This window comes from Vicugna pacos, unplaced genomic scaffold (genome assembly GCF_048564905.1).
Source record: "Vicugna pacos unplaced genomic scaffold, VicPac4 scaffold_14, whole genome shotgun sequence".
NCBI classification, from domain to species: Eukaryota; Metazoa; Chordata; class Mammalia; order Artiodactyla; family Camelidae; genus Vicugna; species Vicugna pacos.
In genome coordinates this window covers 1,618,041-1,632,567 of record NW_027328735.1, presented here as the reverse complement: position 1 = coordinate 1,632,567, position 14,527 = coordinate 1,618,041, and positions in this window count along the sequence as shown.

Below are 14,527 nucleotides of genomic sequence, written 5' to 3'. Positions count from 1 at the left end.
ATACTGAATATAGAATCTCGAATATAGAATGTAAAACACAGAATATATAATATAGAATTCGGAATGCAGAATATAGAATGTAGAACACAGAGTATAGAATATGGAAAACAGAATACAGAACCCAGAATTTATAACATGGAATGCAGTACACAAAATATAGACTATAGAATACAGAATACTGAATATAGAATTTAGAACATATAATGCAGACCACAGAATTTAGAATATAGAATACAGAATACTGAATATAGAATATAGAACATGGAATGCAGAACACCGAATTTAGTATATAGAATATAGAATATTGAATATAGAATTTAGAATTAAAGATTTAGAACAAAGAATATATAATATAGACTACGGAATGCAAAATATATTATGTAGAGTATAGAATGAAGAACACATGATATAGAATATACAATAGACAATGTAGAACCCAGAATCTAGAACATGTAATGCAGAACACAGAATTTAGAACTTACAATACAGAATACTGAATATAGAATTTAGAATATAGAATGTAGAACACAGAACATAGAATACAGATTATAGAATACAGAATTTAGCACATGGAATGCAGAACACAGAATTTATTATATAGACTATAGAATACTGAATATAGAATTTAGAATTTAGAACTTAGAACTCAGAATTTAGAATATAGAATACGGAATGCAAAATATTGTATGTAGAGTATAGAATGAAGAACACACAATATCGAATATAGAATAGAGGATATAGAACACAGAATTTAGAACATGGAACGCTGGACACAGAATATAGAAAATAGAATACAGAATTCTGAATATAGAATTTAGAATATAGAATGTAGAACACAGAATATAGAATATAGAATAAAGGATACTAAATATAGAATATAGAACATGCATTGCAGAACACAGAATTTAGAATATAGAATACAGAATACTGAATATAGAATTTAGAATATAGAATCTGTAACACAGAATATAGAATATAGAATAGAGAATATAGAACCCAGAATTAAGAGTGGAATGCAGAAAATAGAATTTAGAATATAGAATACAGAATACTGAATATAGAATTTAGAATATAGAATGTAGAACACAGAATATATAATAGAGAATATAGAATCCACAATTTAGAACATGGAATGTAGAACACAGAATTTAGAAAATAGAATACAGAATACTGAAAATAGAATTTAGAATATAGAATATAGGACACAGCATATAGAATATAGCATACGGGAAGCAGAATATACAATACAGAATATAGAATGTAGAACACAGAGTATACAATATGGAAAACAGAATACAGAATCCAGAATTTTGAACATGGAATTCAGAACACAGATTTTTGAATATAGAACACAGAAAAATGAATATAGGATTAAGAACATAGAAAGCAGAACACAGAATTTAGACCATATAATAGAGAATACTGAATATAGAATCTCGAATATAGAATGTAAAACACAGAATATATAATATAGAATTCGGAATGCAGAATATAGAATGTAGAACACAGAGTATAGAATATGGAAAACAGAATACAGAACCCAGAATTTATAACATGGAATGCAGTACACAAAATATAGACTATAGAATACAGAATACTGAATATAGAATTTAGAACATATAATGCAGACCACAGAATTTAGAATATAGAATACAGAATACTGAATATAGAATATAGAACATGGAATGCAGAACACCGAATTTAGTATATAGAATATAGAATATTGAATATAGAATTTAGAATTAAAGATTTAGAACAAAGAATATATAATATAGACTACGGAATGCAAAATATATTATGTAGAGTATAGAATGAAGAACACATGATATAGAATATACAATAGACAATGAAGAACCCAGAATCTAGAACATGTAATGCAGAACACAGAATTTAGAACTTACAATACAGAATACTGAATATAGAATTTAGAATATAGAATGTAGAACACAGAACATAGAATACAGATTATAGAATACAGAATTTAGCACATGGAATGCAGAACACAGAATTTATTATATAGACTATAGAATACTGAATATAGAATTTAGAATTTAGAACTTAGAACTCAGAATTTAGAATATAGAATACGGAATGCAAAATATTGTATGTAGAGTATAGAATGAAGAACACACAATATCGAATATAGAATAGAGGATATAGAACACAGAATTTAGAACATGGAACGCTGAACACAGAATATAGAAAATAGAATACAGAATTCTGAATATAGAATTTAGAATATAGAATGTAGAACACAGAATATAGAATATAGAATAAAGGATACTAAATATAGAATATAGAACATGCATTGCAGAACACAGAATTTAGAATATAGAATACAGAATACTGAATATAGAATTTAGAATATAGAATCTGTAACACAGAATATAGAATATAGAATAGAGAATATAGAACCCAGAATTAAGAGCATGGAATGCAGAAAATAGAATTTAGAATATAGAATACAGAATACTGAATATAGAATTTCGAAAATAAAATGTAAAACACAGAATATAGAATATAGTATACGGAATGCAGAATATAGAATGTGGAAAATAGAATGAAGAAAACAGAATATAGAATATAGAAAGAGAATATAGAACCCAGAATTTAGATCATGGAATGCAGAACACAGAATTTAGAATATAGAATACAGAATAGAGAATATAGAATTTAGAATATAGAATGAAGATCACATAATATAGAATATGGAATACGGAATGCAGACTATACTATGTAGAATATAGAATGAAAAACACACAATATAGAATAGATTAGAGAATATAGAACCCAGAATTTAGAACATGGAATGAAGAATACAGAGTTAAGGTTATAGAATACAGAATACTGAATATAGAATTTCGAATATAGAATGTAAAACACAGAATATTCAATATAGAATACCGTATGCAGAATATAGAAGGTGGAATATAGAAAGAACAACACAAAATATAGAATATATAAAAGAGAATATAGAAGCCAGTATTTAGATCATGGAATGCAGAACATAGAATTTAGAATATAGAATACAGAATACTGAATATAGCATTTAGAATATAGAATGTAAAACACAGAACACAGAATATAGTATACGGAATTCAGAATATAGAATGTGGTATATAGAATGAAGAACCCAAAATATAGAATATATAATAGAAAATATAGAAGCCAGAATTTAGAATTTGGAATGCAGGACACAGAATTTAGAATATAGAATACAGAATACTGAATTTAGAATGTTGTATATAGAACGTAGAACAGAGAATTCAGACTATAGAAAACAGAATACTGAATATAGAATTTAGAATACAGAATATAGAACACAGGACATAGAACATAGAAAATGAATGCAGAATATAGAATGCAGAACACAATATAAAGAATATGAAATGGAGAATATAGAACTTAGAATTTAGTAATGGAATGCCGAACACAGAATTTAGAATATAGAATACGGAATAGTGAATATGGAATTTAGAATATATAATGAAGAACACAGAATATACAATATAGAATACGGAATGCAGAACACAGAATACAGTATATAGAATGTAGAACACAGAATATAGAATATGGAAAACAGAATACAAAACCCAGAATTTAGAAATTGTAATGCAGAACACAGAATTTAGACTATAGAATACAGAATACTGAATATAGAATTTAGAACATATAATGCAGACCACAGAATTTAGAATATAGAATACAGAATACTGAATATAGAATATAGAACATGGAATGCAGAACACCGAATTTAGTATATAGAATATAGAATACTGAATATAGAATTTAGAATTAAAAATTTAGAAGAAAGAATATATAATATAGACTACGGAATGCAAAATATAGTATGTAGAGTATAGAATGAAGAACACATTATATAGAATATACAATAGACAATGTAGAACCCAGAATGTAGAACATGTAATGCAGAACACAGAATTTAGAACTTACAATACAGAATACTGAATATAGAATTTAGAATATAGAATGTAGAACACAGAACATAGAATACAGATTATAGAATACAGAATTAAGCACATGGAATGCAGAACACAGAATTTAGAAAATAGTATATGAATACTGAATATAGAAATTAGCATATAGAATGTAGAACACAGAAAATACAATGTAGAATTCGGAATGCAGAATATAGAATACAGAATATAGAATGTAGAACACAGAATATAGACTATGGAAAACAGAATACAGAACCCAGAATTTAGAATATGGAATGCAGAACACAGGATTTAGAATATAGAACACAGAATAATGAATATAGAATTTAGAACATAGAATGCAGAATACAGAATTTAGAATATACAATGTAGAACACAGAATATAGAATATAGAATAGAGGATATAGAATTCAGCATTTAGAACATGGAATGCATAACACAGAATTAAGAATATAGAATACAGAATCCTGGATATTGAATTTAGAACATATAATGCAGAACACAGAATTTAGAATATAGAATACTGAATACTGAATATAGAATTAGAATACAGAATGTAGAGCTCATAGTATGGAATATAGAATACGGAAGGCAGAATATAGTATGTAGAATATAGAATGAAAAACACAAAATATAGAATAGAGTAGAGAATATAGAACTCAGAATTTAGAACATGGAATGCAGAACACAGAATTTAGATTATAGAATACACAGTTCTTAATATAGAATTTAGAATATAGAATGTAAAACACAGAATATAGAATATAGAATACGGAATGCAGAATATAGAATGTGGAATATAGAATGAAGAACACAAAATATAGAATATATAAAAGAGAATATAAAACCTAGAATTTAGAAATGGAAAGCAGAACAGAGAATTTAGAATATAGAATACAGAATACTGAATATAGTATTTAGAATTTCGAATGTAGAACACAGAATATTGAATATAGAATAGAGAATATAGAATTCAGAATTTAGAATATGGAATGCAGAACACAGAATTTAGAATATAGAATAGGTAATAATGAATATAGAATTTAGAATATTGAATGCAGAAAACAGAATTTAGACAATAGAATACATAATACTGAATATAGAATTTAGAATATAGAATGTAGAACACAGAATATAAAATATAGAATCCAGAATTTAGAAAATGAAATTCAGAACTCTTAATCTGGAAAGTAGAATGCAGAATACTGAATATAGAATTTAGAATATAGAATGCAGAACACAGAATTTATTATATAGACTATAGAATACTGAATATAGAATTTAGAATTTAGAACTTAGAACTCAGAATTTAGAATATAGAATACGGAATGCAAAATATTGTATGTAGAGTATAGAATGAAGAACACACAATATCGAATATAGAATAGAGGATATAGAACACAGAATTTAGAACATGGAACGCTGAACACAGAATATAGAAAATAGAATACAGAATTCTAAATATAGAATTTAGAATATAGAATGTAGAACACAGAATATAGAATATAGAATACAGGATACAAAATATAGAATATAGAACATGCAATGCAGAACACAGAATTTAGAATATAGAATACAGAATACTGAATATAGAATTTAGAATATAGAATCTGTAACACAGAATATAGAATATAGAACAGAGAATATAGAACCCAGAATTAAGAGCATGGAATGCAGAAAATAGAATTTAGAATATAGAATACAGAATACTGAATATAGAATTTAGAATATAGAATGTAGAACACAGAGTATAGAATATCGAAAACAGAATACAGAACCCAGAATTTATAACATGGAATGCAGAACACAAAATATAGACTATAGAATACAGAATACTGAATATAGAATTTAGAACATATAATGCAGAACACAGAATTTAGAATATAGAATACAGAATACTGAATATAGAATATAGAACATGGAATGCAGAACACCAAATATAGTATATAGAATATAGAATACTGAATATAGAATTTAGAATTAAAAATTTAGAACAAAGAATATATAATATACACTACGGAATGCAAAATATAATATGTAGAGTATAGAATGAAGAACACATTATATAGAATATACAATAGACAAGGTACAACCCAGAATGTAGAACATGTAATGCAGAACACAGAATTTAGAACTTACAATACAGAATACTGAATATAGAATTTAGATTATAGAATGTAGAACACAGAACGTGGAATACAGATTATAGAATACAGAATTAAGCACATGGAATGCAGAACACAGAATTTAGAAAATAGTATATGAATACTGAATATAGAATTTAGCATATAGAATGTAGAATACAGAATATACAATGTAGAATTTGGAATGCAGAATATAGAATACAGAATATAGAATGTAGAACACAGAATATAGACTATGGAAAACAGAATACAGAACCCAGAATTTAGAATATGGAATGCAGAACACAGAATTTAGAATATAGAACACAGAATAATGAATATAGAATTTAGAACATAGAATGCAGAACACAGAATTTAGAATATAGAATGTAGAACACAGAATAGAGTATATAAAATAGATTATATAGAATTCAGAATTTAGAACATGGAATGCAGAACACAGAATTTAGAATATAGAATACTGAATACTGAATATAGAATTAGAACACAGAATGTAGAGCACATAGTATGGAATATAGAATACGGAAGGCAGAATACAGTATGTAGAATATAGAATGAAAAACACAAAATATAGAATAGAGTAGAGAATATAGAAGTCAGAATTTAGAACATGGAATGCAGAACACAGAATTTAGATTATAGAATACACAATTCTTAATATAGAATTTAGAATATAGAATGTAAAACACAGAATATAGAATATAGAATACGGAATGCAGAATATAGAATGTGGAATATAGAATGAAGAACACAAAATGTAGAATATATAAAAGAGAATATAAAACCCAGAATTTAGAAATGGAATGCAGAACACAGAATTTAGAATATAGAATACATAATACTGAATACAGAATATAGAACATATGATGCAGAACACAGAATTTAGAATACAGAAAGCAGAATACTGAATATAGAATTTAGAACATGAAATGCAGAACATAGAACTTAGAATATAGAATATAAAATACTGAATATAGAATTTAGAAAATAGAATGTAGAACACAGAATATAGAATATAGAAAATAGAACCAAGAATTTAGAACATGGAATGTAGAACACAGAATTTAGAAAATAGAATACAGAATAATAAAAATAGAATTTAGAATATAGAATGTAGGACACAGAATATAGAATATAGTATAAGGAAAGCAGAATATAGATTACAGAATATAGAATGTAGAACACAGAATATAGAATATGGAAAACAGAATACAGAACCCAGAATTTTGAACATGGAATACAGAACACAGAATTTAGAATATAGAACACAGAATAATGAATATAGAATTTAGAACATAGAATGCAGAACTCAGAATTTTGACAATAGAATACAGAATAATGAATACAGAATTTAGAATATTGAATGAAGAACACAGATTATAGAATAAAGAATACAAAGTGTAGAATCCAGAATTTAGAATATTGAATGCAAAAACAGAATTTAGAATATATAATACAGAATAGTGAATATAGAATTTAGAACATAGAATGCAGAACACATAATTTAGAATATAGAATATAAAACACTGAAAATAGAATATAGAACATGGAATGCTGAACACAGTATTTAGAATATAGAATACAGAATACTGGATATAGAATTTAGAACATAGAATGTAGAACACAGAATAGAGAATATAGAATCCAGAATTTAGAACATGATATGCAGAACACTGAAGTTAGAAAATAGAATACATTATACTGAATATAGAATTTAGAACATAGAAAGCAGAACACAGAATTTAGTATATAGAATATGGAATACTGAATATAGAATTTAGAATTTAGAACTTAGAACTCAGAATTTAGAATATAGTATACGGAATGCAAAATATTGTATGTAGAGTATAGAATGAAGAACACACAATATCGAATATAGAATAGAGGATATAGAACACAGAATTTAGAACATGGAACGCTGAACACAGAATATAGAAAATAGAATACAGAATTTTGAATAGAGAATTTAGAATATAGAATGTAGAACACAGAATATAGAATATAGAATACAGGATACTAAATATAGAATATAGAACATGCAATGCAGAACACAGAATTTAGAATATAGAATACAGAATACTGAATATAGAATTTAGAATATAGAATCTGTAACACAGAATATAGAATATAGAATAGATAGTATAGAACCCAGAATTAAGAGCATGGAATTCAGAAAATAGAATTTAGAATATAGAATACAGAATACTGAATATAGAATTTAGAATATAGAATGTAGAACACAGAATATAGAATATACAATAGAGAATACAGAACACAGAATTTAGAACATGGAATGCAGAACACAGAAATTAGAACTTGGATTGCAGAACACAGAATTTTGAATTTACAATACAGAATACAGAATATACAATTTAGAACATAGAATGCAGACCACAGAATGTAGAATACAGAAAAAAGGATACCGAATATAGAATTTAGATCATGGAATTCAGAACATAGAATTTAGAATAGAGAAAAAAATATACTGAATATAAAATTTAGAATATAGAATGTAGAACACAGAATATATAATAGAGAATATAGAATCCACAATTTAGAACATGGAATGTAGAACACAGAATTTAGAAAATAGAATACAGAATACTGAAAATAGAATTTAGAATATAGAATATAGGACGCAGCATATAGAATATAGCATACGGGAAGCAGAATATAGAATACAGAATATAGAATGTAGAACACAGAGTATACAATATGGAAAACAGAATACAGAATCCAGAATTTGGAACATGGAATTCAGAACACAGATTTTTGAATATAGAACACAGAAAAATGAATATAGGATTTAGAACATAGAAAGCAGAACACAGAATTTAGAACATATAATACAGAATACTGAATATAGAATCTAGAATATAGAATGTAAAAAAAAGAATATATAATATAGAATTCGGAATGCAGAATATAGAATGTAGAACACAGAGTATAGAATATGGAAAACAGAATACAGAACCCAGAATTTATAACATGGAATGCAGTACAGAAAATATAGACTATGGAATACAGAATACTGAATATAGAATTTAGAACATATAATGCAGACCACAGAATTTAGAATATAGAATACAGAATACTGAATACAGAATATAGAACATGGAATGCAGAACACCGAATTTAGTATATAGAATATAGAATACTGAATATAGAATTTAGAATTAAAAATTTAGAACAAAGAATATATAATATAGACTACGGAATGCAAAATATAGTATGTAGAGTATAGAATGAAGAACACATTATATAGAATATACAATAGACAATGAAGAACCCAGAATGCAGAACATGTAATGCAGAACACAGAATTTAGAACTTACACTACAGAATACTGAATATAGAATTTAGAATATAGAATGTAGAACACAGAACATAGAATACAGATTATAGAATACAGAATTTAGCACATGGAATGCAGAACACAGAATTTATTATATAGATTATAGAATACTGAATATAGAATTTAGAATTTAGAACTTAGAACTCAGAATTTAGAATATAGAATACGGAATGCAAAATATTGTATGTAGAATATAGAATGAAGAACACACAATATCGAATATAGAATAGAGGATATAGAACACAGAATTTAGAACATGGAACGCTGAACACAGAATATAGAAAATAGAATACAGAATTCTGAATATAGAATTTAGAATATAGAATGTAGAACACAGAATATAGAATATAGAATACAGGATACTAAATATAGAATATAGAACATGCAATGCAGAACACAGAATTTAGAATATAGAATACAGAATACTGAATATAGAATTTAGAATAAAGAATCTGTAACACAGAATATAGAATATAGAACAGAGAATATAGAACCCAGAATTAAGAGCATGGAATGCAGAAAACAGAATTTAGAATATAGAATACAGAATACTGAATATAGAATTTAGAATATAGAATGTAGAACACAGAATATAGAATATAGAATAGAGAATATAGAACCCAGAATTTAGAACATGGAATGCAGAACACATAGTTTAGATTATAGAATACAGAATACTGAATATAGAATTTCGAAAATAAAATGTAAAACACAGAATATAGAATATATTATACGGAATGCAGAATATAGAATGTGGAAAATAGAATGAAGAAAACAGAATATAGAATACAGAAAGAGAATATAGAACCCAGAATTTAGATCATGGAATGCAGAACACAGAATTTAGAATATAGAATACAGAATAGAGAATACAGAATTTAGAATATAGAATGAAGAACACATAATATAGAATATAGAATACGGAATGCAGACTATAATATGTAGAATATAGAATGAAAAACACACAATATAGAATAGATTAGAGAATATAGAACCCAGAATTTACAACATGGAATGAAGAATGCAGAGTTTATGTTATAGAATACAGAATACTGAATATAGAATTTCGAATATACAATGTAAAACACAGAATATTCAATATAGAATACCGTATGCAGAATATAGAAGGTGGAATATAGAAAGAACAACACAAAATATAGAATATATAAAAGAGAATATAGAAGCCAGTATTTAGATCATGGAATGCAGAACATAGAATTTAGAATATAGAATACAGAATACTGAATTTAGAATTTTGAATATAGAATGTAGAACACCGAATTCAGAATATAGAATACAGAATACTGAATATAGGAATTAGAATACAGAATATAGAAAACAGAACATAGAATATGGAAAATGAATGCAGAATATAGAATGTAGAATATAGAATTAAGAACACAAAATATTGAATATATAAAAGAGAATATAGAACCTAGAATTTAGTAATGGAGTGCAGAACACAGAATTTAAATATATAATACAAAATACTGAATATAGAATTTAGAATATAGAATGTAGAACACAAAATATAGAATATGGAAAACAGAATACAGAACCCAAAATTTAGAACATGGAATGCAGAACACAGAATTTAGATTATAGAATACAGAATACTGAATATAGAATTTAGAATATACAATGTAAAACACAGAATATAGAATATAGTATACGGAATTCAGAATATAGAATGTGGTATATAGAATGAAGAACCCAAAATATAGAATATATAATAGAGAATATAGAAGCCAGAATTTAGAATTTGGAATGCAGGACACAGAATTTAGAATATAGAATACAGAATACTGAATTTAGAATGTTGTATTTAGAACGTAGGACAGAGAATTCAGACTATAGAATACAGAATACTGAATATAGAATTTAGAATACAGAATATAGAACACAGGACATAGAACACAGAAAATGAATGCAGAATATAGAATGCAGAACACAATATAAAGAATATAAAATAGAGAATATAGAACTTAGAATTTAGTAATGCAATGCCGAACACAGAATTTAGAATATAGAATAAGGAATAGTGAATATAGAATTTAGAATATATAATGAAGAACACAGAATATACAATATAGAATACGGAATGCAGAATACAGAATACAGTATATAGAATATAGAACAAAGAATATAGAATATGGAAAACAGGATACAAAACACGGAATTTAGAACTTGTAATGCAGAACACAGAATTTAGACTATAGAATACAGAATACTGAATATAGAATTTAGAACATATAATGCAGAACACAGAATTTAGAATATAGAATACAGAATACTGAATATAGAATTTAGAACATGGAATGCAGAACACCGAATTTAGTATATAGAATATAGAATACTGAATATAGAATTTAGAATTAAAAATTTAGAACAAAGAATATATAATATAGACTACGGAATGCAAAATATAGTATGTAGAGTATAGAATGAAGAACACATTATATAGAATATACAATAGACAATGTACAACCCAGAATGTAGAACATGTAACGCAGAACACAGAATTTAGAACTTACAATACAGAATACTGAATATAGAATTTAGAATATAGAATGTAGAACACAGAACATAGAATACAGATTATAGAATACAGAATTAAGCACATGGAATGCAGAACACAGAATTTAGAAAATAGTATATGAATACTGAATATAGAATTTAGCATATAGAATATAGAACACAGAATATACAATGTAGAATTCGGAATGCAGAATACAGAATACAGAATTTAGAATATAGAACACAGAATAATGAATATAGAATTTAGAACATAGAATGCAGAATACAGAATTTAGAATATAGAATGTAGAACACAGAATATAGAATATAGCATAGAGGATATAGAATTCAGAATTTAGAACATGGAATGCATAACACAGAATTAAGAATATAGAATACAGAATCCTGAATATTGAATTTAGAACATATAATGCAGAACACAGAATTTAGAATATAGAATACTGAATACTGAATATAGAATTAGAATACAGAATGTAGAGCTCATAGTATGGAATATAGAATACGGAAGGCAGAATATAGTATGTAGAATATAGAATGAAAAACACAAAATATAGAATAGAGTAGAGAATATAGAACTCAGAATTTAGAACATGGAATGCAGAACACAGAATTTAGATTATAGAATACACAGTTCTTAATATAGAATTTAGAATATAGAATGTAAAACACAGAATATAGAATATAGAATACGGAATACAGAATATAGAATGTTGAATATAGAATGAAGAACACAAAATATAGAATATATAAAAGAGAATATAAAACCCAGAATTTAGAACATGGAATGCAGAACACAGAATTTAGAATATAGAATACATAAAACTGAATACAGAATATAGAACATATGATGCAGAACACAGAATTTAGAATACAGAAAGCAGAATACTGAATATAGAAATTAGAACATGAAATGCAGAACATAGAACTTAGAATATAGAATATAAAATACTGAATATAGAATTTAGAAAATAGAATATAGAACACAGAATATAGAATAGAGAATATAGAAACAAGAATTTAGAACATGGAATGTAGAACACAGAATTTAGAAAATAGAATACAGAATAATAAAAATAGAATTTAGAATATAGAATGTAGGACACAGAATATAGAATATAGAATAAGGAAAGCAGAATATAGATTACAGAATATAGAATGTAGAACACAGAATATAGAATATGGAAAACAGAATACAGAACCCAGAATTTTGAACATGGAATACAGAACACAGAATTTAGAATATAGAACACAGAATAATGAATATAGAATTTAGAACATAGAATGCAGAACTCAGAATTTTGACAATAGAATACAGAATAATGAATACAGAATTGAGAATATTGAATGAAGAACACAGATTATAGAATATAGAATACAAAGTGTAGAATCCAGAATTTAGAACATTGAATGCAAACACAGAATTTCGAATATATAATACAGAATAGTGAATATAGAATTTAGAACATAGAATGCAGAACACATAATATAGAATATAGAAGATAAAACACTGAAAATAGAATATAGAACATGGAATGCTAAACACAGTATTTAGAATATAGAATACAGAATACTGGATATAGAATTTAGAACATAGAATGTAGAACACAGAATAGAGAATATAGAATCCAGAATTTAGAACATGATATGCAGAACACTGAATTTAGAAAATAGAATACATTATACTGAATATAGAATTTAGAACAAAGAAAGCAGAACACAGAATATAGAATATAGAATACAGAATACTGAATATTGAACATGGAATGCAGAACACCGAATTTAGTATATAGAATATAGAATACTGAATATAGAATTTAGAATTAAAAATTTAGAACTAAGAATATATAATATAGACTACGGAATGCAAAATATAGTATGTAGAGTATAGAATGAAGAACACATTATATAGAATATACAATAGACAATGAAGAACACAGAATGCAGAACATGTAATGCAGAACACAGAATTTAGAACTTACAATACAGAATACTGAATATAGAATTTAGAATATAGAATGTAGAACACAGAACATAGGATACAGATTATAGAATACAGAATTTAGCACATGGAATGCAGAACACAGAATTTATTATATAGACTATAGAAAACTGAATATAGAATTTAGAATTTAGAACTTAGAACTCAGAATTTAGAATATAGAATACGGAATGCAAAATATTGTATGTAGAGTATAGAATGAAGAACACACAATATCGAATATAGAATAGAGGATATAGAACACAGAATTTAGAACATGGAACGCTGAACACAGAATATAGAAAAGAGAATTCAGAATTCTTAATATAGAATTTAGAATATAGAATGTAAAACACAGAATATAGAATATAGAATACAGGAAACTAAATATAGAATATAGAACATGCAATGCAGAACACAGAATTTAGAATATAGAATACAGAATACTGAATATAGAATTTAGAATATAGAATCTGTAACACAGAATATAGAATATAGAACAGAGAATATAGAACCTAGAATTAAGAGCATGGAATGCAGAAAATAGAATTTA